General features: G+C 40.0%; 1 pseudogene; it reads right to left on the bottom strand.

Moving 5' to 3' along the window:
• Positions 1 to 4,905: 4,905 nt before the first annotated feature.
• LOC105864567 (ADP-ribosylation factor-like protein 5A pseudogene) lies at positions 4,906 to 5,425 on the bottom strand (annotated as a pseudogene).
• Between the last annotated feature and the right edge of the window lie 48 nt (positions 5,426 to 5,473).

Genomic DNA, 5,473 nt, shown 5'->3' with positions numbered 1-5,473 from the left:
ACTAGACATTTTGATTCTCAAGGGGTAGAAGCAGAAGTAGAGGGGTCTCAGCTCCAAGCTGTCACCTTTTCAGCAGGGTCCTGACAGAGATGGATGAAAGGCAGTAGAGACAGCACTGTGGCTCCAAGCTGAAGGGGGTGAGTTCCTGTCTGCCCTGCTGGGTGCTGCAGCAGAGTGGCTAAAAGCTCAACCCAGGGGAGCCAGCCCACCTGAGTCCACCTGCTGCTGCACCTCGGTAGCTTTGGGACTTCGTGCAAGTTGCTTAGCCCGGTGTGCTCATCTGTAGAAGGGGGATAGTCATAATGCCCCATGGCATGTAGAGTAATCCTTATCCCATAGTTTGTGTGCAGTAAATGTTTTTTCTTTTTTTTTCCTTCCCACTCCCTTAACTCTCTTAGTTCCACTAACTTTCATGGCATGTCTCAGTGTCTCTCTGTCTCTCTTCCCTCTCCTGCCTTACAGACCCTCCTGGAGGAGAATGGCTGCTGAGACCTCCTCTTCTGTGACAGAGTTTATCCTCTCAGGCTTAATTGACCAGCCAGAAAACCAGCTCTCCCTCTTCTTCCTGTTTCTAGGTTTCTATGTGATCACTGTGATGGGCAATGGCCTTTAGAAATTGTGAGAGGGGAAAATATATAATGGCAGCTAATGCATACATGTATTGAAAATAAGCACTGTTGTGAATACTGCTTTTCATGTTTTGTTTTCTATCAACTTCTGTAGCATCAAACTATTTTTCCTTTATAGTTCTAATGATGTTTTGTTAGCTCTAGCTCACCACTTGATACAGTTTATCTCGAATAAGAATCATTTGGGCCGGGCGCGGTGGCTCACGCCTGTAATCCTAGCACTCTGGGAGGCTGAGGCGGGTGGATCGCTCGAGGTCAGGAGTTCGAAACCAGCCTGAGCAAGATCAAGACCCCGTCTCTACTATAAATAAAAAAAAGAAATTAATTGGCCAACTAATATATATAGAAAAAATTAGCCAGGCATGGTGGCGCATGCCTGTAGCCCCAGCTACTCAGGAGGCTGAGGCAGGAGGATTGCTTGAGCCCAGGAGTTTGAGGTTGCTGTGAGCTAGGCTGATGCCATGGCACTCACTCTAGCCTGGGTGACAAAGCGAGACTCTGTCTCAAAAAAAAAAAAAAAGAATCATTTGTCTGCCACCCCTAATAGATCAGGAGCTTCTGGAGAGCACACTTTCTTTTTTCCACCTTTGTATTCCTGGCATTGGACAGTTTGTGTTTTGAATCCATTCAATATTTGATGTTCTGCATATTGCAGGGTAAAACAAGCTGTAGTATTTCTCATTTTCTAAGACATAAAGGTTGTGTTTTTTTCTGTTTGCAAAATGCAGTATGATAAAGATGCTCAAATCACTTAATATAAAAATTTAAGAAATAATTAAAATGCTTATAAAATACCTGTAATGTCTACCCTTGCATTTAATATTAAATTTATTTTTATTTTAAATTTTCAGGAAGTCGGCATAAACCATGAGCATATATTTTGTTTTTGTGAATTGAGAGCTTGAATTCATGATAAATCATTTTAAAGTTGCATATCTTAAGGCATAAATGGAATATATGCAAGTGTTGACTTCTGTTTGTTAGCAACTAACAATCAACTCCACTGACCTTTGACAATGTGTTACATGAGTGATATTTGTCTTAGAGGTTGTTTTGAAACTAAAAGTAGATTTTGGAATGTTAACAAATAGTAAGCATATTGCTTTTCTTGCTCCCAAGAGAAGTTGTGCAGAGGAATAGAGAGCAAGAGACTTTATTGAGGGTAAATAAAAATGAAGAAAGTAATTAAACGAGCATTAGAACAGCAAATTTAACACTGGGAGCAATTTCCAGGAGATATCTCTCCAGGGCAAAGGTAAGCTGCTTGTTTTAAAATATATGTTTTGCTTCAATGAGTAGAAGAAAATTATTTTGAAAACCTATCCTGGAAGTCTCAACACTTCCAAATTCATCATCGAAGATATTGACAATTTTATTTATTTTAACTAAATCTAAGTCTTATGCTTCTTCAAAAGTAAATCAACTAATAAACCATGTAGAGACTCATAGTTACATTGAAATCACCCTTTATAAAATTAATAAGGGGCCATATGGTATAACTGTGGTAGGGGCCTGAACTCTGCAAAGATAGAGACATAGTTAAAATATATATATATATATATATATATATACAACCAACCATTGTTCCCCAGCTTGCTTCCCTAAAATTGTTTACTACTCAGGAGTCACATAGCTGATGGTCATAAAGATTCTTAGCTTTCTTCATTTCTCCCATAGATAATATCATCCTTATGAAGCCTAGGGCTAGTCTTTGATATATGCTCCAGAGCCTGCAATTTGGTGGACCAGCTGACCCAACCAGACCAGTGGCCCATACCATGGAACTCACTCAACTAGTCTTGTGACCCTCTCTGGAAACTGACAGTCCAAGAAGATGATTTCTGCTTCCCAACCCCATGAGTTCATCCCCAGCCAATCAGCAGACCCAATTCCCTAGCCTTTTGGCCACCAAACTATCTTTAAGAACCCCTGGCCTCACCAGAAAGTATCTCAGGAATGGAAAAAACAAATACCACATGTTCTCACTTATAAGTAGGAGCTAAACAATGGATATAGACAGTCATAAAGTGGTGAAATGGACATTGAAAACTAAGATGGGGAGAGTGGGAGAGGAGTGAGGGATAAAAATCTACTTATTGGGTATAATATACACTATTCTGGTGACAGGGACACTGAAAGCCCTGGCTTCAGCATGATACAATTCATCCATGTAACAAAAAACACCCGTATCCCCTGAATTTTTTCGGAAAAATAAAAAACCTGGCCCCCACCTTCTTGGCAAAATGGATTTGAGAAAATTCTCCCATCTTCTTGCATAGTGCCCTGCAATGCCCCATGCATTTAAATAATGAAATTATTTCTCCGCTATAACCTCTGCTGTCACAGTGTATTGGCTTCCTCATGAACAAGCAGCAGGCTTGGATGGTAACAATGTAAGTTGACAAAATTAGATAATATGAAAAAAAATTAAATGGCAGTCAATGTGTGTGTATGTTTGAAGGAAATGTCATGATGAATACTGCCTTTTATGATTTGGTCTCTATTAAAACTCTAGCATTTTCTCCTGGTATATACTACTTCTTTCTCGTCCCCTAAACACATATTTTCCCCTTAATATGCCCAATATCTCTTACCTTTGTGTCTTTGCTTCATATCTTCCCCTTCTATGGAATTCTTTTTCCTTCATCTTGGGGTGCCTTAAAAAGGTAAAACTGCTCTGGATGGAAATTTCTCATACATCAGGCTGCGGAGGATTTCCTCAGAAGAAAATAATAATTAACAAACAAAAAAGGAAAATGATCCACTATAAGTGGGAAGAATTATATACAATGAAAATGAGCCTTAGGACCTCAATAATTTCTGTCTGCAGAATATTGATCTATAAAAGATGGCTGTGGAGTATGATGTTTCCTTCCACTGTTGCTCTTGAAGTTTCTTTCCACAAGGAGTGATGTTAGTGCAACCAACTGGCCATTATCCGATTGGGGATAACTTTTTCCTTCTTTTCCTTTTCCTTTTAGAAAGCCAGCCTGCCTACAGGAGGCATGTCCTCTGTTATGATCCTTTATCCTGAACATCAGGCCCTGACACTGTGTTAGGGAAAGGTGAACCTGGTAACCAGATCAGTAACTGTTTAATCATGTATTAGTATGTCTATTTGTTTTAATATATATTAGTGTCTTTTCTTCCAAGCTTTTTCCTTCTCCCTTTTTTTTAAAGAGCAGTTTGATGATTTGGAGGATTGGTTTATACAATACAAAGAACATAAGGGAAGAGTACAAAATGGCCCTTAACACCAATGCCAGTACCTTATCTCATTATGATTATAACTAAAAATATTATTAATTTTTGTATTATTTGCTTTTCTTTAGAACATACATCAAAGTTACTAACTTGAACATGAAGTATATACACAATACTTACACAACCTTATACAAAATACTTTTCATAAGTAACATAACGTTTTAAAATATTGGAAACTGATTTGTATTTTGACTTAATGGAACAAGAAGAGAACATTCAACTTGGGAGGGTTATAACAAAGCTCTTAAAGTTCAAAATGTCTTCCTCTCCCTTTGTACTTAACTGCTGACAACATAATGTCCTGAGAGGATTCATTATGAGAAAAATGTCAATCACAGCTTGAATAACTTACTTTGGAAGGCACTAGTGAGAAAGCAAATTGGAAGGTGAGACTTCATCTTTGATTTCAAATAAGTGATCTTAACTTTTCTTGTTAGGGACCGACCTTCTACAGCCCCACCGGACAGAAAAGCAGAGACATCGAGGATGCAATCACACAAGAGGAGGTTTATTTTCTGGCTAGCCAGGGTCCGAGCCCTCGAGCCCCAACGCAGTGGTCACTCTCCTTGGGCAAGGACCCCGACCTGAATTGAGGGGTGCTTTTTATCCCCCCCCCAAAGGGCCCTAGCAAGGCACAAACTAATTACGCGCTGGCCATGAGCTGACCTTTGAAGTGATTAATTTTCTTTGAATTCTGCGCGATCCCTGCGCATCCCACCTCCCTTTTGCCTTTCTTCACAACCCAAGAGATAACTGGAGGTATGAGTATAAACAGATGTGTGCTGTTCGCTAATTGCCTCACCCTACTTCACACGAAGGGGGGGGGGGGAATACCTTTCTTGTTGTGCCACTGAGACGCCGCTGAAGGGCCATCGAGGCGCCCCCACATTCTTCTTATCAAAAAAGTCTAAATCATTTTATTATACATATATCTAAACCATTAATTTTTGCAGCTTTCAGGTAAAGTCCAGCACTTGGTTTATACAAAGTCTAGAGAAGAGGCCAGTAGAGATCATCTAATCTTAAATTGTGACATCATTCATTCAAATCCTTGGCACAATCCTTTGCCAGTAAGAGCACAGCATACCAGGATATGCCGCTGGTAATCTTTCATAGAAGTTAGCTTCAAAAACTGGGAGATTTCTGCTACAGTCATGCATTCTTTAACATCTTGTTTATTAGCAAAAATCAGCAATCCAGCCTTCCTTAGGTCCTCATGTGCTAACATTTTCCAGAGTTCTCTAGTTACAGTAACCCTCCCTCTGTAGCGTCCACAACTTACAAACTGCGAGTTAGTAGAAGTGTTCCAGTAAGAACGAAGACATTCTTGGCCACCAATATCCCCCATTAGGAAATGTGTATTGTTAATTACTATCTCTTCTACATCACTTCCTCTTGTAGGGGACGTATGTACAACTTCATTCGTAGAAAACTGGTAAAGTATTGTAGTTTCCCCTGCATTATCCAGCCCAACAGTAACTTTGTGCTCCTGTTCATTGAAGTCTCCATACCCCAGTGAAGAGAATTCCCATTCTAGGGCAGCGGGCCCCTCTGCAGCCACTGGAGCCCTCAGGCCTCCC

Source organism: Microcebus murinus, chromosome 4, assembly GCF_040939455.1.
Source record: "Microcebus murinus isolate Inina chromosome 4, M.murinus_Inina_mat1.0, whole genome shotgun sequence".
Taxonomy (NCBI): Eukaryota; Metazoa; Chordata; class Mammalia; order Primates; family Cheirogaleidae; genus Microcebus; species Microcebus murinus.
This window is presented reverse-complemented; position numbering and strand designations above follow the sequence as displayed.